The following is a 22,741-nucleotide window of genomic DNA, read 5'->3' as shown; positions in this document are numbered from 1 at the left end:
ATCTTCTTTATCCATTCACCATCCATAGTTTTTCTTTTTTCTCTCAAGTTTAATCATTAGCAAAATTGACTATGTCCTCAATCAACCTCCTTGAATGTCTCTCCCACTGTCTTGTCCTAACTTAAATCTGGTTCCTTCATGATGATACTGCTTCTTAAGACTTATTAAGACTTAATAAACCTAGGACTCAAAGTGCAATAAGTACCGTTTCTATATTCATTATCCTATTCCATACAAATGAATCTTTTTCTTCTATAAAACATCTGCTTGGCTGCTATTGTCCCCCATGTCACCTCCCTCTGTTCTTTGATATTAGCTCCTGGCTCACTGCAACTATCTCCAAAACTACTTCTTCAGCAGTGAACTCAAAGTCCAAAGTCTAAGACCTAGACCTTTCTATTCTTCTTCTCAACCATCTTGGTCCCCACCCTAAATTCAAAACTCACTTCTGTGATCATACGCATGCCTTTGTTGTTATTAATCACTGTTACTCTCCCAAAACCTCAATTTCAAGCATGTCTTACTACAATGTTCTATTTTTCCAGCTCAATCCCTCTAAAGGCCCAATTCCAACAATGGTTTGAAGCCAGTGAGACCTTAGCATATTTCCTTATCTCTCACCCCTGGTCCAACACCCACACTTCTCTTACTATCAAGCTTAAATTTAATTGCTATTATAAAATCTCTCACTTAAATGCAACATCAACTCCTTTGTTTTCTGTCATATTTGTTTACTCTCTTAGTTAAACCACAATTACAGTTAAATCCAAATCTCCACCAGCTGCACATCTAAACCTGCACCATCACATCAGCCTGGAAGAAACCCCAAACTATCTGGACTAGCTTTAAACTCATGAGCACTAACTCATACTGTATTTCTATAGTCCATTCACTCTCTTACCCTGCTATAGGATTTTGTTGTACCAGGTCCTTTTGCTTCAAACTTTTCTTCTCCCACTCTCAGCTTCTGACCATTCTTCCTATTTCATTGATGAAAAAAAAGCAGTCAGAAGATAAATTCCACCCACCACCTCCCCCAACACATCTATTTTCCTGCATTTGTACCTGAATACTCTAACTTCCCTTCTATCATCAGGATGGACTGCACTCCAACTAAACGTAAATTTTCATTGTGTGCACAATCTCATCTTCCTTTTCTTTCTCAAAGACACTGCTGTAGCAATTTTCCTTTTGTCTTTCTTTAATTATCAAATATTCCCCATCAACTGGTACATACCCGTTAGTATCAAAATAACATGCAGTTATGTTGTTCATCTTATAAAGAGAAATTATATTGACAACACTTCTCCTTGCAGCTATCACTTCATTCTTCTAAGTATAAAGTAAAACTCCTGAAATAGCTCCCTATTCTTGATTCTTTGAATGTCTTTCCTTCTATTTTCTCTTAAACCCACTGCATCATATATTTACTGCCACAACTCCAACAAAACTGCTCATTTTGTTGTCACTATTGATCTCCACGCTGCTAAGTCCAATGGTCAATTCTTGCACCATTTTCTATGTATCAGAAGCAGGTGGCACCATAGATCATTCTCTCTAACTCAAAATATTTTCTTTACTTGGCCCCTTTTTAATATACACAAGCCTGGTTTTCCTTCCACTTCTCTATCTTTCCTCAATCTACTTTTTTTGTTTTGTCTTTTCTTGCTTTTAAAATATCTAACACCTAAATAGTAAGAACCGTAAGATTCACTCTACTGATTCCCCCAAATGACTTTACTGAAAAATCTTCAACTGATAATTATTTTCCCTTTCAACATGAATGTTAAAATCTTCAACTTGATCTGTAAAACCATTTATAATCTAATTCCCTGCTCCATCATGGACCTCACCTACCTCGACACTTCCTTTAGTCATCCCCTATTCCTCCTTCATAATTTTCAAACCTGCCAGCTACACACCCACATTAAGGTCTCTGCCTTTCTATTCCCTTTGCTGGGGATACTCTTCCCACACACATTTGCATTTCCTTCAGATCTTTATTTTTAAAAATCACATTTTCAGTGAGACATTCCAGCCTACTTTAACTAGAACTGTTATCCCATCTCTTACACTTAATATCCCCTTACCTTGCCTTCTTTTTTTTTTTTCCTTAGCACTTACCACTGTTTAACATAAGGAAAAATTTACACTATTTCTTGTTTATTTTTGTTTTCCCACTAGAATAAATGTCTTCATGAAGGCAGGGATTTTTGTCTATTTTGTTTACTAATGGATCACAGAGCTTGTATACATAATCAATAAATATTTGTTGAATAAATGAATAATGTCACTTGTTCCATTTTATAATGAGTGTCAAGTTTGAAACTCAGTATACATTAATCAAACTTTTACAAGAACTGTGTTATTATCTTTCAACTATGTTACTGCTTTTGGAAGTCAGGTTCTATACCAATAAAATTTCAGATTTGATTACTAATAGAACTAGTGTTAAGAATATGATACCTACTTTTGTGGACCTTAGTTGTAAAATAAATTAATAAAACAAAACTGAACTTATTCATTAGGTCTTTCAAGTTGAATTTCTAGCTTGCCATAAAATTAGCTGATTCTTAGAATTCTCACCTCTAAAAATGAAGAGGTTAAGATAAAGGATTGTGGAAGCCCTTTAATTATAAAGTTTTATTAAATGTCTATCCACATCTAAAGGAGAGGGGGAAAAGAAAAAATTAAGAAATTATGCTCCATTTTGTATTAAACAAAGGTTTCTATGTATTAAGTATCAAGGGAGATACTTGGTGTGTTGTAAGCATTCAACAAATGTCAGTTATTATTGTCATCATGGTAGCTCTATTAATCTCCTTAAGATGGATTAAAAAAAAAACCAACAAAGATTTTTAATTCAGCTATGCTCCCTGTGTAAAAACAAAATAAATCTTATGATTGAGACAAAAATCTTTTGGAAAACAAATAACCTATAAATGGTATAAACCTAAGTACAAAGCAAACATCTGCAAATTGTTGTACTCTTTTTCAGAATTATGATAGTACAATCACAAGTATATATTTTAACCATGGTTAAAGAGTAACTTCCAAATTTAAATACATATTTTTCAAACCCAACTTTAAATTTAGTCAGTAGTATTATAATAGCATTGCATGGTGATCATGGCAGTAGCTACACTTGTGGTGAGCATAGCATAACATGCAGACTTGTTAAATCACTATGTGGTACACCTGAAACTAATGCAATACTGTGTGTCAACCAGACTTCAATAGAAAGAAAGAAAGAAAGAAAGAGAGAGAGAGAGAGAGAGAGAGAAAGAAAGAAAGAAAGAAAGAAAGAAAGAGAGAGAGAGAGAGAGAGAGAGAGAAAGAAAGAAAGAGAGAGAAAGAAAAATAAAAATAAAAATATAATCATTAAAAATACATATTTTTAGGTATGGAAATTTAAAACATTTATCCTTTTAATAACATTCAAATTTATAAAATCTATATTCTTACTATATATTTATATAAAGTGAAATATAGATATTTCTCTAAATTGAAAGAGTCCATTCCTAATAGAATACTCCTTATGAACTATCCGTAGCTAAAAGGCTTCTCTAAGGACAATAAGAAGCACCAATTTTTACCTCCAATTACAAAACTGTTAACAGATTCACAATACTTATTTTTGAAATTACAACAGTGTTTGAAGCAAAATGTTCAATTTCATTTTAGTAAGAGCACTTCATTATTTCAATTCCTTTCCAGATTATTTCAGACAATATTGAAAACTATCCCAACTCATAGAAAAGTCCAACTCACAGAGACAGAGAATGGCAACAGAATACTGGTTGCCAGGGGCTGAGGAGAAGGAAAATTGGATTGGTAATAGAGTACAGACTTCTAGTAGAAAATTTTAAAGTAAAATTGAAGAAAAGGATTCTGTAAAATGACTTTTGAACTGAAAAAAAATTGAAAGACCAAATATAAGCTTTATTAATCAGAAACAAAATAGATGATGTACTTATTAAAATAGAATTAAATTTTCAAAAAATGTATATTTTGAAATTTTAATACTTTCTCCCCTGATCTCCCAGTTTATGTGCATGAGTATACTTGCACAGTGGATCTCCTGGAATATTTTTTTAATTTAATTTAATTTTATTATGTTAGTCACCATACATCATTAGTTTTTGATGTAGTGATCCATGATTCATTGTTTTCAAGTATTTTGCCTATACAATGGAAAGCTAATGCATGTTTTATTAACATTCCTATATTAGGCTTCTTAGCTTTTAGAAGTTTTCACAGAAACTTCAGTCTTGATGGTCTTCCACAGAACAATTTTCCTTCAAAAAGACATATCAGTCTGGTTTTATTCTTAATTACCTTAAGGCAAAACAAGTAATTTTGACACATAAACTTGGGACTTTTATTTGGATCCACATAGTTCTTGAGTGAAGATTATTGCCTCCAGAAATCGCTTAATATAAATGATATTTAAAATAATTTCATAATATATTTTAACATATGATTTTATTTTAGGTTGATAGCAGGAGGGGAAGAATGAAGGGGGGGAAATTGGAGGGGGAGATGAACTATGAGAGATGATGGACTCTGAAAAACAAACTGAGGGTTCTAGAGGGGAGGGGGGTGGGAGGATGGGTTAGCCTGGAGATGGACATTAAAGAGGGCACGTTCTGCATGGAGCACTGGGTGTTATATGCAAATAATGAATCATGGAACACTACATCAAAAACTAATGATGTAATGTATGGTGATTAACATATTAAAAAATCAACTAAACACGAAAAAAATGTATGGTCTTCTGTCTTTTGAAGTTATAGAACATATTTCTCTTCATAATGAAAACACATTACTTGCTTTTTACACAACAGTAACTAAAGAAAACAAATATTGAATAAATAATTAAAAAAACCCTGCTGCAATGAGTTTCCCAAAAATGTAACTGTCAAATTTCTCTGTCTTGTTCTTAAGTTAGGCTTTAGAAATATTAAGTTAAAAACTAGCAAACCAATGTGCTTTATTGGTACCATTTAAAATACCCAAAGAGTAAACAACACTTGAATGTTGTGCTATATAATAGGCAAGAGGCAAAATAAAACTTTCTTTTAACTCAAAATACAAAATGATCATCCAGGAATAGTCCTTGAACTCATGCATATCCAGGAAAATTTCAGACATTTAATAAACACAAGAAAGGCTTTGCCTGTGTAAAATGATTCATCTTAATTTTATTCCTATACAACTTCCTCAGGTTCTCACATCATATTTAAGGGCTCTTCCAATCCAGAGACTCTCCTTTTCAGTAAAATGACCCTTCAAATTATGAAATATAATAAGGAACCAACCATAAGCTAGAGGGTTGACTTAATTCATTCATTTTTCAGATGTATATTTAAAAGTAAACCAGTATAATAGCTTCCATTAAAATCTTTCCTATATCACATTTAAAAAAAATGATCTTCACATTTGAATATATTTTTTTAATTTTGTAAGTTTTATCCATTTATTTAGACATTGATAGTTAAAAAAACAGTTAACCTATGGTTCTCATGTATTTATCCTGAGTTTATTCTTATCCATGTTTGTGTTCTTGGGTCTCCTTCTAGACTTAAGGTACACTCTCCTGTATGAATTTTCTGAATCCTACAAAAGCATAATAAATACTGGTTGAGTAAAACCAACACATGTCTCTTTGCAAGTCCTATTGGCAGATTATAGGATTTATCAATAAATTCTTCCTTTCCTCCAAGTGCGTCCCCAAGGCTTGGTATTTATATTGTATACTTCCATAACAAATTGTTAGACATAGTCATGTGACTTGATTTAACCAATGGAAAAGTGACAGGGTTCTATTTCTGAGTTGAAGCCTTAACAGGGTAGCATTATGTGTTTCTGCTTCCACCCTGTTCCTTAAAAATGCCATACCACAGTTAGCCATTGTTGCTTCAGCCAAACTACCAGACTGAAAATACATGACCAAAAACCTGTGGTCTTAAGTTTAGATCAAAATATCCTAGCTGAGATTAGCTGACCTGCAGACCACTGAAATTTAAATAATTATTTTAAGCCACTGAGTTTCTGGGGAGGTTGTTATGCAACATTAACATAGCAGAAAACTAATATTCCCTAGCATAGAACACGAGCATTTATTCAGAGCCTTTAATAAGACTGTAAGAAATACAGAAAGATAGTAAACACTTTAGAAAGTTATTAATAGTAAAAGCAGCATCATATCTTAAATCTTCCCTCTTGAGTAGTATTCACAGGTGATGAATTATTCTTAAAGTCAAGGCTGTGAAACATTAAAGATATTTTAAGAATGTCTCAAAGACTGAAAGGTGTACATTTTACCTGCATAGATTACCACCTAAGGGAAGAGCTCAGTTATAACAAATATTATAATTATAATAAATAATATATAAAATCATTATATAATTGATATAATGTATTAATATCATATAATATTTTATGTAAATAAGTGTCATTCTCAGACACTTTCTGGGTTCCATTTAGATACCATGAGTACTATATAGAGTTAATACAAGAAGTATTTCTTCATAAAGAAATTGAGAAATAGCCATATTGTATAACTTTTAAAATTTTAATATTAGACTTGTTACAGAGAAAACATATTATTCAACTATATATTGCTATATATATATTGTTACAAATATATTGTAACACACATATCAGTGACTTAATAATTTATGTTATGAATGTATTCTATGTTTGAAGAGTAAATTTGCCTCAGAGGAAGATGAGTTTCCCCTTGAAGAAATTATTTTACATTTGATGTAATGGCTGGAATTACTGCCACAAAATGAGATGTTGCAGTTTTCACATAAGTTTTGTGGCTATGATAGATTTCTGGGTCCCTGAAGCTCCTGCTTTTCTAATCAAAATAAAGGCTCACAAGGACGGAAGCACAGAGAAAATAATCAATGGATTTCTTTAATTTTATAGGGTTAAACTGAATCCAGATTTTTCCTAAATTCATAAACTTCATTAGATTTCCAAATCAAATATCCATCCCAGATGCCTCTTTTCACTTCCATCTCTATAGGAATATTAGTCAGACATCTGACTTACAGGATATTAGTCAGACATCTGAAATTTGACAGGTCTAAAATTAGATTCACTTCTACTTTTCCCAGCTAAGGTGGTCCTCTTCTTCTTCTTCTTTTTTTTTTTTACTCTACTAATAGCTAAGTAGTATGAACATTAGCATCAGCAAAGATCACAACAGAAAAAAAAAAGGGCACACTTAAATGCAATAATTTAGGAGAATTTAATGCAGGGACAGTTAATAAATATGAGAGCAGATTTAAAGTAAGCTATCAAGGCAAGCTGAATCACTCTGAATTTAGCAACCACAGGAAGTCATCAACATCATTTGGCCTAAAAAGGTGAGGGTGCGAGCGCTTATGAAATGTAGGGAGGGCTGAAGCTGGTGCTGTAGCTATAAGACAGTACTGCTCAGGGGCGCCTGGGTGGCTCAGTCGTTAAGCGTCTGCCTTTGGCTCAGGTCATGATCTCAGGGTCTTGGGATCGAGCCCCGCATCAGGCTCCCTGGCATCGGGCTCCCTGGCATCAGACTCCCTGCTTGGCAGGAGGCCTGCTTCTCCCTCTCCCACTCCCCCTGCTTATGTTCCCTCTCTCGCTGTGTCTCTCTCTGTCAAATACATAAATAAAAATCTTAAAAAAAAAAACAGTACTGCTCAATAGTAACTATGGACTTCAGTAGAGAAACTCAGAAAAGGGCAATCTATCCCTTGGCAGGGAGACAATCACAGAAGTAAATACTGCAACTTCAATCTCCCCCTGTCAAATCTCTTCCCATTACAACTTCCATTAGCCAAACTCAACAGGAAGCTAGGGGGAAAGAAAAGGCCACTGATGGAGTTAATAAAGATTGGTCTTGTGGTGCCAGAGCACGGTGGAGAAAGTGAAAAGTAAACCTGGAAGGGTAAACAGTGTATCTAACATACCTATCCAGTGTTTCAAAGCAGAAGCAAGAGAATCTAAATCTGTCCCTCCCCTTTACCCCATCCAGATTCAAAATACATTTAGTTCATCTAAATCCCAAATGGAAGAATTCTGCCTCTGTTTTTACTTTTTTACATAAACTTTATTATGAAACCCAGGATACTCTGAGTATAATAAAACCAGTGTTATTAATCTAAGTATGGATGACAGTGTGTCTTTGTAGGAATCCCCTGAGATTTTATGAGTGGAAACCATCCTCCACATGTGTCACTAAGAACAAAGTAGCTACATCAGTGCAACATATCTGAGCCCCTTCCACCAGAGTATGCACAATTTTATGACAGAGACCTGAATCCTTCAATTAAGAGGGGGAGAAAAAGTAAAACATAATCAGCCACACATGTGTATAAAGTTTGGGGAAGAGGCTGAAGTGACGTGGAAGAATCATGATGCAAGTTCATTCTGTATGCATCAGCCTGCACTTCCCTTAAGAACTCCTGAGCAGTGAAGAGAACGTTCCTGCAGGTAATTACTGAGCTGGAGAAATAGTAAGGCTGTTCACCCAACCTTCTCTTCCCTAGAGGGTAGTTAGAGCTACACCCTATGGGGCAGAGAGGAAAGGGTGTACCACCTGTGTTACACCTGTGTAAAATAAAAATGTATTTAAAAGGCTCTTCACCACTACTGAAGACATCCCATCTTTTAAAATTTCTAGAATAACTAAATTGTACAAAGAAAGGCATAAATTTTCAGATTCTAAATGGGCATGTAAATGAAGCAGTTAGCATCTGGAGAATGAAGAAATTTCCTTTTTCAGTGTAATCAAAGTATCTTGAAGAACTAAAGAGACATTTGGTATAAAGTACCAGTTTTAGAAGATATTCACATACTATTATGAATGTAATTTATGCTTTGCATTTCTACTTCTGATTTTGAAGTTCCAAACTTCATAACACAATTGGCATAGTTTCTGACAATACTGATGAGTTTCAAAAAGAGTATGAACAAAATGATACAATTATTCCTGGAAGTATGGAGAAAAATAGGTGAATTCCAGAGATCTGTCTATAAGATCAAACTCTGAAGAGCATTTTTTCCCTCTCCAGTGTTTAATCAATGCCTGCAATACATATTTCTTGAATAATGATAACTAAATGGATGGATGCATGCATGCATACATAGATGAACTAATGAATGAAAAAATATGGCTCCACGAAAGCATCTTCTTTTTCATAAAAGTACTGAAATACAAAAAAAAAAAAGAAAATATATTTTGCAATATTAAAAAAAAAATACAAACAGAGCACATACCTATGTCATGACTGAATATCCCCATATGAATCAATGAGGATTTCTTTCAGTTGCAGAAACAGAAATCCAACTTCAGGAAGTTAAACTAAATAAGGATTTGATTGATGTATCTTTAGAAAAAAAATTAATGTGGCAGAATCATAGAGCTGTCTATTCCTTGGCAAAGAGCATGTCACTGTTCTTTGGAATGAATGGCTTTTGCTCTAGCCCACTATAGGGACTATTATTAGCGTTTGTTTTTCTAGCACACTTTACCCTCTCTCATTCAGTCCGCTCAAGGGAGCTAATATCCACATTTTCCAGTAAGAAAAGTCAGTACATGGAAATTCTCTCAGGTCTGGCCAGATTGTTCCTGCTCTCTTAGACTTGTCTGTTGCAAAGCAAAGCATGAACTCGGGGTGTTAGTGTCTACTCACATACCTTCTAATGCACTTTCCACACGGCAACTAGAGGGATCTTTTTAAAGAAGAAATCTTACCATGTCCACCCTTTGCTTAAAACCCCTTAGTGGCCCAGAAAAGTGCCTCCAAAGAGAGTCCAAATGTCTTAGCACATCCTATAAGACTGTTGATGATCTATTGTCTGTGCTTCTCAGGAGAGCACAATGATCATTTTAGGGTGAGAAAATCACCCACTGTGCTAGAAACCCCTGCAGTGAAATCTTGTCCCATACCTACCAGATCTTGGTAATGCTTCTCCTCAGTCATTATGACATAAAAAAAAATCTCTAGAAATTTCCAAATGTTCATAGGAAGGCTAGATAACCTCCTCAGTGTAGACTATTTCTCACTTAAATACTAAACTTCAATCAACAGTGAATTACTCACAGTGCACTTAGTAAGCAATGCTTTCTCTTACCCTTAGATACCTCTGTATGCCCCTCTTCTGAAATAGTCCTTCATCTCCAGAGATGTAACTAATTACAGAAGGACCAGCAAATATCATTTCAGATATTTTTTCTGTGTCCCTTCCAAAAAATAAATTACATCTCCTTCCTAGGTCATATCAAGATACCTTACACTTACCCTGGGTAGGATACTTTAAAAATATCACATGACCTAGTTACATGTTTGTCTCACCTGCCACATTCAAAGCTACTTGGAGGCAAAAACATCAACCTATTCAGAATTGTGCTCTCCGTTCCCAACCTATGATATTCAGACCAGGTACTGACACAGATGAGATACTTACACATAAATGAGTGGATAAGGGTGGCACTAAACTTGGAAGTAGATAACCAGACTTTGAATCTGCACTCCAGTAAAATTTGTAGGATCATAGTCAAGCTGCTAATAAATTCACAGCATCCTCTGTTGCTCCCTATCTTGCAGGATTTCAGTGAGGATTAAATGAGGTAATGTATGTAAAATCTCTTTAAATACTGAATTACAGCTATAATCATTTTAAATTCAAACCATAATTTTCTAAATATTAGTAGAAATGCTGTTGAGCCATAAGGTTCATTTTCCTAAGTGGCTTAAAAACTTTCTGAACTGTGTAGCTTGTTAGAGAATGTAAATGCCTGTCCAACTAGGCATCTATTTAAAAACAATTAGTCAATTCAGCTATTTCATCACCTGTCCTTGTGTGGAGGTTGTTTCAATTTGCATCAAGGTAGTTCATCATGATATTCACAGGTACCAATTTCACAATTATTTCTCCTTAAAACTACGTTTTTTCCAAGTCCTCTAAATTTTTTGTGTTAAAACTGGACAAATCATAAGTAAACTATGAGAAAATTAATATCTTGTGGCCATCCATGTGTTAATAAAGGTTTCAGGGCAATACTTTTTTTCCTCCTTCAGAGAAAATTTTCCTACAATTTTCCCTTAATTAATATAATTGATAACAGTTATATAGATATCTGGCATTTTAATCATGCAGATATGTCTTTTGCTGTCTAAAGTGAAATTAAAAACTGCTAGCAGTCTTGTACTTCAACTCGTAGCTGGAAAGGAAATTAAAATAGAGCTGGTAATAAGTGGTTGATGTGTTCAATTTGAAAGATCACAGACCTGGGTCACACACATAGGAAAGGGATGGCAGAAAATACAAAGACAAATGCAGAAGAAAAGCTCCTATCCACACAATGAATTGGGCATTTTCAAGTCTTTAATAACAGGCTCTGTAATATCTAAGTTATCCAGCACAATTAAGGCCAAAACTTTTGATTTGATTAGCATCAAGTCTTAAGAAGATTTAAGAACAAACAGGACCCAAACCCTGTACTACTCATTGCTATTTCATTTATCAATATGTTGATGGGTATTTGGTTAAGGAGATCTCAATATATTCAAAATTCCTTTGACCAAGCCTTCTGTAGCTCATAAGAGAGTGTTTAACTTTGATCTATTAACATACTAAACACTAATACTAAATGGATGACTATCAGGCACACTCATCTAGACACTGTGATCAGCTCACTTTCAGATAATATAGGCAATCAGAAATGTTACAAACATTAGACATGGGCCATAGCCTCTGGATAATATCAGAAATTTATCATTATAGAAATTGGTAGGATGACAAAGAGGCAGAAACTTAACATTTTATTTCCAGGTCTATGTTCCTCAATGAAAGTTGAATTGGTGGGGATTTTGGTTCATGTTCCTAACATGCCAATCTCTTCAAGGATAATTGGCTTTCCCATTTGGGAATCATACACATGAAGACACTAGATGAGGCAATGACTGAATGAAGTACCAAGGAGTAATGTATAGAAAGAAGAGAAGGAATACTGAGAACAGAACTGAAGGGAATGCCTATCTTTGGAAGTCAGAGTAGGAGAAGGAATAGTCAGGGTCAGAAATGTATTGTATAATTTCATGTAAACCAAAGGAGAATACCAAAGGGAATGGTAATCAACTATTGAGTATTTATAGAGACTTCAACGGAGATAAGATGTGAATTTTAATGTGTTATTCAAGTCAGAATATTTTTCTTAGCATTTACACAGCCATATCTTAGAAAATGATCAGGAAATAGAGAAAATTAAAATTTTTGAAGATATCAGTAGGAAGTTCAGCAAAAGCAATTGTTCAGTTGTTCACATGTTTGTTAATGATTAAAAGTGTTGAGTGTTTTTTTGAATGATTTTATTTATTTGACAGAGAGAGAGAAAGAGAGAGGGTGTGCGTGCAAGCAAGCGGTGCAGCAGAGAAAGCGAGATAAGCAGGCTCTCCACAGAGCAGGGAGCCTGATGCAGGTCTCCATCCCAGGACCCTGGGATCATGACCTGACCCAAAGGCAAATGCTTAACTGACTGAGTCACAGAGGAGGCCCAAAAGTGTTGAGTGTTTAATTATAAATTTTAAGTTGAAGGAAATATACTTTCCTTCAACCTTTTTTTTTTTTATTTGATTACAACTAAATTTCTTTAGAAAGTAGCTCACTTACTGCTTTCTTTTTCTTTCACTTACTTAGTCCGGTACTCATCCAATCTGGTTTATACATCCTAAACCTGCCCCAACTCTCTTCTCTCAATTTAGATGATCTAGTCAGCAACAGTAGCTGAAAGCATAGTTAGAGTAATATTAAGAGCAATCAGGTATCTTTGAGTGGCAGATTTTCTCAATACTCAGATACTTCGTATATTCCATTCTTCTATGTAACAGACTTATCCTTTTCATATTTTATTTCATTTTTAATGTTATATAGAAATAATCTCCAACAATGTACAACCTCTGGAGTACTTTACCAAATGATCAGTCTTTTGTCATGTTAATTTTTAAGTTGTATTAGTTTTCATAAAATATAGAGAAACTTTCACTTTGGTAAGATTTCTGATGTGAAACCTACGTCTTCATTCAATTATTTTATACAGAAATAGTAGTTGTCACTGAATGCAAAGTACTAGCTTTTCCTCTGATGTGATTTTTCCTTTTCAGAGACAAACCATTTTCTTTAAAGGATCATAAAATGGGTAACAAAAGAAAATAAAGAAAAAATAGAGCAATGTATCAGATTTTAAAAATGTTTCTTGACTCAAAAAAATGGCAGCCTTAGATCCTTTTAAATCAGCTAAATAATGCAAAACAAGCATGGATTCTATATCAAATTTCTTGGGTACGTTGGCTGGGAAAACACTGTTGCATGGCAAAAAATTTCAAGTCACTTTTTGATGTTACATAGTATGAAATTCAAAATCCATGACTCTCCCTGAATAAAATCTAAAGATATCTACTTGTTTGAGGAAATATTCTCCTTCAGTAAGTAGAGTTCCACTCAGCTGGAGCAGAGCTTGAAATTAAAGTTAGTACCACTGTATCACATATATATTAAGAGCCACTGAGAATATAAATTTACCCAGGTTAAATAGTCATGATCAAAGTTTACTCAGCTCAGTTATAGGAACAACTTTGGTCATCTTGAACCCCACAGAATACCTAGCATACAATTAGAGCATGAAAGGAATCAATATATTTGTTGGGTTGTTGATTATATCTCCCTGGTTCCCAGATGAATAAATGGAGATGGAGTGTATATTGTCAAAATTTGACAAATGAGAAGTAGCCTCCTTGAGAAAGGTCTATTGAGAGATAGAAAGAATAATTTGGTTTACACAGGATTCTAGTAACTCTATACAGATGCAGTCAGTCTTTATACAAGAGCTAAATTAGAGCCTCATAGGATAGGAACATATTTCCCAAGAAGGTAATAGCTCAGTTGAAAAAGCTATCACTATGAATCATTTTTATCATAGAGGTCCCATTCTCAAGAAGACTGATTCGGCCCAAAGACATGTTTTTGTTTGTACTGTGTACATTGCTTTAGAAGTTAATCTGAATATCATTAGGAAGGATCTATGCTCTCTCCCCACTATTCTCAATCATTTTAAATTAGATCTAATTTAATGTTTTACATTTTTGACTGGCCCTCAAAGGTATTTGAGTGAGGGCAGATCATTGTGGAAATTTGGTCATTGTAATATTCCAGTTCCAACACATCAGATCAAACCAAACACCACAAAACCTACAAACCATATTGTGATAGGATTTTCCCTGTAATCTACTATTTTTCTTAATTTGTTGTGGCAATACTCTCATACTTTTAAGAAGTATTAATGAGTTAAGTGTGTAGAGGTCATTGTGAAAGAGAGCCAATATCGTAAGGAGATATAAAATTAGATCAGAACCAAAGAGGACTAAGAAAAGCTGGAAACTATTGAACAATTAGCTTTTCCTGCATATTTCACCAACTCTATTCCAGCCCCAGCTAGAGTAGCTTTGAGCATCTCAAGACAGAATAGTTTTGAATTCCAAAATGACTATCAACAGATCAGTGGATAAAGAGGTTGTAGTATTTTCTTGGAATGGAAAATGACTCAGTAATAAAAACAAATGGATTCCTGCTACATGTAACAACATGGATGAACCTCAAAGTAATTATATGGAGTAAAAGAAGATAGACTGAAATAGAACATATTGTATAATTTATATAAAACTACAGAAAAGGCAAACATCTTCAGACAAATAGTAGATCACTGATTGCCAGGGACAGACGAGATGCAGGGTAAAGAACTACAAAGGGACCTGAGGAAACTTTTGGGAGTGAGATACATACCATTATCTTGACAGTGATGTCAGTTTCATAGGTGTATACACATGGCAAAAGTTATCAAATTACAGACTTTAAATGTGTCATTTATTTTATGTCAATTATACATCAATAAAACAGTTTATAAGATGAACACAGAATCAGAATGGCAATGGAAGGCAGAAGGAAAATAAATCTATCACACGAATTGGGGATTGATAAGCAAACATCTTTTCTGTAAACAACCTACTTAGCCAAATCACTGTATCTGTTTGTAAGAACTTAGAACAAGGAAAGATAGGTAAATTATTTCATGTTTCATGGAACTGAGCCATAGGAGCCTTATGTATCCATTTCTACTTTAGGGTAGATTTTCATAAGGAGAATTTAAAAATTCGTGGTCTTTTGCTCAAACTCCTTTCCCCTAGACAATACTTAAAACAGTATTGTCTAGGGGACAATACTGTTTTTTTTTTCTTTTTTGAGATTTTATTTATTTATTTGAGAGAGACAGAGAGAGGGAGAGAGAGAGCACAAGCAAGGGGAGCAGCAGAGGGAGAGAGAGAAGCAGGCTCTCTGCTGAGCAGGGAGTCTGACGCAGGACTACCTATATCGATGTATATCATAATTGGTTTTCGTTCCCTGGAGAATGTAGACTGATATGATTACTAACACGTACTGGTGTTGCTGTTTTACTATGAGGAGAAATACCATTCCCAATTTCAATACTTTGTGGAACTCTTCATTTTTCACCATAAAACTTAAAATATATATTTTAATACTTCATGAACTACTTATAAGATGATATTTAAGATAATAATCACTAATGTTTAAAGACTTGTTTACAATTTTCAAATGTTTATTTTTCTCTTCTAATCTTAAAATATAGGTATTAGGTCAGGTTGCCATAACAAAATATAATTTTCAAAAAAATTTTCTCATCTTATCTTAAAATATATGTATTAGTTCAGGCTGCCCTAATAAAATATGATAGACTGGGTGTCTTATTAAAATTATCTCCTATTAAAATTTTTCTCATAGTCCTGGTGGCTAAAACATCTAAGATCAAGGTGCTGACTGATTAGGTTCCTGGTAAGGGCTGTCTTTTTGGCTTGCAGAAGGTCACTTTCTTGCTATGTGCTCACACAGCCTTTCTTTGGCATATGCACCCAGGTAAAGAACAGAGAAAGCTTTTAGGTATCTCTTCTTTAAGGGCACTAATCCCATCATGAGGGTCCCACACTCCTGACCTCATCTAAATCTAATTACCTTCCAAATTCTCCATCTCTAAATTCTATCCCATTGGGGGTTAGAACTTCAACATTTGAATTTTGAGGAGGACACAGTTCAGGTCATCCCAATATATAAATGTTCTCCTCCAAATCACAATGATGACTTATTTTCTTTGGAGTTTGATATCCCTTCAAACATTATCACATATTTTGTTTCAGTTGATTTTAACAGCCATTATATCAAGTAGACTAAGTAGCATACCATCACTATTTTTCATAGAAAGAAAGAAAAAATAAGTAAAACTCTAACACTAAAAAAGCCAAATGACTTGCTCAGCATCAAATGTTGTCAGCAGAAACAAGATCTATTTCCTTACAGTTTAGAACAATATTATTATTTTGTTACAGCACACTGTTTCAAAATATCATCAGGTCCATAAAAGAAAGAGCTATATATTGGTATGGAATAGAGAGTATAGGGACAGTTGCAATAAAAACTCTTTGGTTCTGGCAGTTCTACTGACTTACCTTCAACAGCCTGAAAGATAACTATTCTAAAAATTAAGTAGTAATTAGGTTTCCATCAAACCAAAGTGTTAGCCTCACTTCAATTTTATAGTAACTCTAATAGGCCTTTGCCAAGTTGAATTAAATTATTTTAAAAGTGCTGTTGCTGATTGATTTATCTAAAAGTTACAATCAGAATAGTTCTCAAAAACTCTGTATGAAAGATATGTAAAAATAGCCTAAAAATGTGTTTTCTGAATTGTACTAATATTTTCCCCAACTGAGGGGAACAAGTGCTGAGAAACGGAGGCTTTGAAACCTATTTTAAACAAGAAAATTATTTTTCAAGTGAATACTTGCAATGAATACAGTAGACTAAATATATTGACAGGGTGTCTTTAAGTGGTACGTACATGTGTAAATGCAGAGATCTGGATCTGCATCTACTTTGTCCCCTTCTCTCCAAAGCATACCACTGGAACCCTTTGGTCCTTCATGCTCTGGAATGATTTGAAAATGCTAGTTTCAGGTGATACCTGCATACAGTTTAATATTTTTATATCTGGATTATTGTTCTTCCTAGAATATATATTTTTGCTTAGAAATGTGAAGGATAGTCACAAATGGAACTGTACACCTGCCACAATAGAGACAGCTCCCTACAATATAATATAACCCTGATTCTTGCCTTCCCACTGACTTTAACCTCAAGGCACTAAAAATAACCATTCTGTCTAACAGTAAGTAGTAATTCAGTTTCCAATTCAGCTAAAACCGTAGCTTCACCTCAATGTTAACAGCTCAAATTCTTATGTCTTCTATGGGTCATATCTGGTCACTTTTAAAACCTCTTAAATTCAGTTACTATGGAACTAATGGATATCACATATAGTATCCCCAGGGTGAACTGAAAAGGAAGTGAGAAAATGCCTTTCTCTAACAGCTTCTTTTCAAAAGTGTCCAAAGAACATTTTATATTGAGCACAATTTATGGGACACTTTACATTTTTCTTATGATAGGTGGCAGAACTGTTGATTGAGATCTTACATCATGAGCTTCTACTGAAATTCAACAAATCGCATTTCAATTACCCAAGGTTCCTTTGGTTCTTACATGGGTGTCACAAAAATAAATTGCTATAAAGCTTTGCAATCATATACCACTAAAGGTTTTGCTAGACCAAGTTGTCAGGTTATCACAGAAACACATATTTGGATAAAGATGAATCAAAGGAATTTTGATAAGCCACAAACCTCAGAAAACAAAGGTAGTATATATTTTTTTTTTATTTCTAAGTGCTTTAAAAAATAACTTTTACTTAGCACAATTCTTTGATACATTTTCTATTACTCTTTTTTATTAACTCATTAAATCATTGACAGCTTTTTGAGATTACTACATTCATTAAATTTCCTTCCCCTTTTTAGATAAGAAAACTGAGGCACAGAGAAACTTAGTAAATTTCCTCAACTCATTCAGATGGTAAGTGACAAAATCAAAATTCAAACAGAGGCACTCTGGTTCTGGAGATTTCTGCATGTAATCATATTTTCATAGTACTAAAATTTTCAAATTCAAATAAATGCAGCGAGTCAAGTACAAAGAAGTTGAATCATACTCAAATCCATGAATGGTAGATATTTTATTAGGCAAATGGTAACTCTGAGGATCATATCATAAACTTCCACAAGAGCTCACTTTCTTTGCACTGATTTTATGGTTCTGATACCATGGCCCAACATTTCCTAAACACAAAAATGAGCAGAGCACTATGATGCTGACAGATTTAGAATGAAATATAAGAACCTATTTATATTTCTTAGCTTGTAGATGAAAAGGTAAGCATCTTTTCAAAATAGCAAATGACAAATGTAAAATGAGTGATTCGAGTAATAAATCTGATGAAAATTCAGAGCTGTTTGAGGCTCCCACTTGTATCCAAAATGTACAATAAGGATTCTCTTGTCTGAAACAATCAAAAGAAAAATGTATAAAAAGAAAAAAAATTTGCACACAGTTTCAAAGACACTAGGTCAGGCAAGGAAGGACACAGTTTCAAAGACACTAGGTCAGGCAAGGAAGGACAGTGATCCCTGAGAAATAAGAAACTACACATGAAAAGAATACAACATCGTATCAACTATCCCCCGCCCCCGGGCAAAAAAAGGGTATTAAGAAACAAAATGCCGGGCGCCTGAGTGGCTCAGTTGGTTAAGCGACTGCCTTCGGCTCAGGTCATGATCCTGGAGTCCCGGGATCGAGTCCCGCATCGGGCTCCCTGCTCAGCAGGGAGTCTGCTTCTCCCTCTGACCCTCCTCCTTCTCATGCTCTCTGTCTCTCATTCTCTCTCTCTCAAATAAATAAATAAAATCTTAAAAAAAAAAAAAAAAAAAGAAATAAGAAACAAAATGCCGAGTCTCCCAGTGCCTCTGCTTACTGAGAGTATGCTCCAGCCATACCAAAGAGGAATTCAGATTTTGCTGAAAGTAAGCTTAGGGAAAGAATTGCAATATAACATGAATGAATCTCAAAATAATTGTGTGGAACAAAAGAAGGCAGACAAAATAATTGTATATAATTCCACTTATATCAGATCCCAGAAAACGCAAACTTAATTGACAGCAGATCAATGATTACCTGGGGCGGGGAGGTTCAGGGCACAGATTTGTAGGGAAGGATTACACAAGAGCTTGAGGTAACTTTTGGGGGTGATGGCTATATTCAATATCTTAATTTGGGGGTATTTTCACAGGTGTATAAATATGCCACAACTTGTTACACTGTACACTTGAAATATGCATAATTTTATCATATTCAATTATACCTCAAAGTTATAAAAATGTCTGGTTTGGGCACAATGTTCTAGGAAAGTTGGGCTTTAGAATTGGTCTTTGTTGTAAATGTCATATTTGTGTCCCTTCAAAATGCATAGGTCACTAACTTCTAATAGGTTGATAGTAAGAGGTAGGGCATTTAGGAAATAATTAGGTCGTAAGGGTGAAGTGTCATGATGGGATTCATATCCTTATAACAAGAGGAAGAGAACTAGCCCTCTCTCTCCTCCATGTGAGGATATAACCAGAAGATGGACATTTATAAACTAGGGAGAGGGCCTTCACTGGAATCTGACCATGCTGTTATTGTGATCTTGGACCTCCAGCTTCCAGAATTATAAGAAATAAATGTTTATTTATTTAATCTATCCACTTTGTGGGAATTTGTTATAGCAGTCTGAACCTATTGAAACAGTCTTTATGGGATGATAGCATTTAGTAAAAGAAAAGGAAAGACTATGCTCTGATTAATGGTGCAAACAGAGCAGCACTATATTTTTTTAGAGGTCTGTAACTTGATTAGTTTGGCTTGAATATTAGTTAATTTGGGTCATATGAGAAAGTACAGAGGTAGTTTGGGATTAAATACTGTTGTGGGATAGCTGCAATTACCTACAAAGACATTGTATTTATTTTTTATTGCTGCATAACAATTACTACAATCTAGTAGTTTAAAATGATGCAAATTTATTATTTCACAGTTCCCATGGATCAAGGGTCAGCATGAGTGTATTAGTTGCTTATTACTGCTGTAATAAATTATCACAAACATAGATGCTTAACATAACACAAATTTATTCTGTTGTATTTCTGGAAGTTAGAAATCTGAAATCAATTTCACTAAAGTAAAGCTGAGTTGTAAGGTTTGGGCAAGGCTGTTTTCTTCTGGATGCTCTCAGATGAGATTAAATTACTTTGCCCCTTTTCAGCTTCCAGAAGCTACCTATATCTCTTGACCTGTGTCCTCTTCTTCCGTCATCAAAGCACATCACTCCAATCTCTGCTTCCATTTTAACATTGCCTTCTTCTCTCTTGACATTCTTGCTCTCTCTTATAAGGATCTTTGTGACTGCATCTAGTGTCCACCCAGATAAAGCAGGCTAATGTCCCCTCTTATGATCCTTAACTGAATCACAACTGCAAAGCCTCTTTGTCCTTTAAGGTCACATTCATAGGTTCTGGGGATTAGGACGTGGATATCTTTGGGAAATGGTTATTCAGCCTACCATAGTGGATTAGCTGGGTTCTGTGCTCAGGTCTCAACAGGCTGAAATCATGGAAAGGGCTAGGGCTGTACAGTCCTATGAGGCTAGAGGTCCTCTTCTAACCTCATTCAGGCTGTTGGCAGACTTGAGATTGTAGAATTTCTTACTGGCTGCAGGCTGAGAGAATCACTATCAGCAGCTAGAAGCCAACCTAGGGATCTAGTCCCATGAGTCTCACATCATGCAGCACTTTCTCAAACTAACAAAAATTTATCTTGTTATTATGATGACTGGTGTCTTATATAATCTTAGTTCTATGTTAGTCAGCATTTTCCCCCAGTTAAGCAAGTTAGGAGAAACCAGCTGAATATTTTTGGTATATATTTTAGGAAAAAGCAGAAGCCTTTTGTAAGTACTTTTGACTTTTCAATATATTTTATCCTTTTTCGAAGGCACCGCCTACCATGTACTAACAATGAGCATATTTCCAAATGGAAAAACATGTCATCATAAAGCAGTAGCAGGTTCCAAGCAGACAAATAAAAGAGTCACATTGATGATGCTCAGTGTTCTTTTTTCCCATTTTTCAAGTGGAAAGCAAAGAGAAAAAATTCCAGTCTGCAGGTGTTCAATATAAATCAGATACTGAGTTGCGACATATGTTTTTACTCTCTATGGAATTTATGCTTCTTCAAGACATTTTGTTACAAAATGTACCTTATTGAATTTTCTGATACTTTAAGAAGAATGAAATAAAATAAGCATATTTTAGGGTTTTGTCACTGGTTTGAAAAGAGAATAATGAAATACATCTTTGTGTTCATGTTTTATTTTAGTGAAACCACAAAGAGAAATTATCAAGAGAAATACATTAAATGTGATTCAAAACATTAATTTCTGTATAAATGACAAGGGAGGAAAAAAGTGAGGCCTACTTAGCTTCTAAACAAAATTATGAATCGATTCTACCATCCTAATTAACTTTTCCCTTTACAAAGTTTATTGGAAGCTAGGTAGGGTAAAAACTCTACAGTCTACTTCCTTTGGAGTTGTGTTCATATGTAGTACTTTTTTTTCATTTTATCACAACCATACCTCAATCTATGCTGATTGAATATAGTGGTTATTTGATATCCCATTAATATGCCCTAGTGGATTTTTATTAATATTTCACATATACATGACATATCAAAGTATATACTATAAACTAACAGACAGGAATTAGTTCATGTTTCTTTTTTCACTAGTGTCCATATCTATGCTTTGAATATTACCAAAAATAATTAATATTGATTCTATAGATAATTTCAATAAATCTTATTTCAGTATTTCACAAAGTTTTAAGCATTTTATAATCTAAGCATAAGTTTTCATTGATAGAGGGACAGGCATATCAATTTGCACTCAATAATACACATAAATGTGTGTACCTGTTATATATGGTGTATCTGCAAAATGCCTGATACATAGTAGTTGTTCTGTAACTAGTAACTGTAATTACATTTATAAATCAACCCACCTAGGATTTAGTTAAGCTTTCTATATCTAGGACACAGCTAAGAATAATGGCACTGTGGGCTCCATCCTATTAGAAATTTTATGACTTAAAATTTAGCATTTGGTGTTAGTGTTTATGATCTAGTGAGAATGGCTTACCTACATTCAGGAACAGAGCAACTTCTTCATAGAGCATTGGTCTTTCATAAGCAAGTATTGAAAAAAAGCAAAGTTTCCTTATAAGTATCAATTATGGTGATAATAATAGTGTAGAAACTAAGTTAACTGCCTTTATGTCCTACACCAAATTTTTATCATTACAGATTTTAACTCTGAGGAAATATGTATAGTTTATAATAATCCCTTTATTTCCCACTATTAATACAATTCTGAAAAATAATATCTATTATATATTTATATCTAATTAACATTGTTTTATTATTTTGTTGACTAATCAAAGTTCTTGAAGAAACATTCTATAATTGTTACCTATGATTTTTGCTTTTTTTGAGGACTCTCAAAACTATTTTAAAATTTGCATATGATGCATAGAAATGGGATTCCAGAAGACTGTTAAAAATTACCTTAAAAGTAATTGTCAGATTTTTTACATAGATAATGTACTTGTCATAGGATGTGGAAATAAATTCCAGGTAA

The sequence above is a fragment of the Mirounga angustirostris genome, unplaced genomic scaffold, assembly GCF_029215605.1.
Source record: "Mirounga angustirostris isolate CCGP_5_RB_7025 unplaced genomic scaffold, mMirAng1.0.hap1 SCAF_5, whole genome shotgun sequence".
NCBI lineage: Eukaryota > Metazoa > Chordata > Mammalia > Carnivora > Phocidae > Mirounga > Mirounga angustirostris.
The sequence above is the reverse complement of the archived record's forward strand: the minus strand, read 5'-3'. Positions refer to the sequence as shown.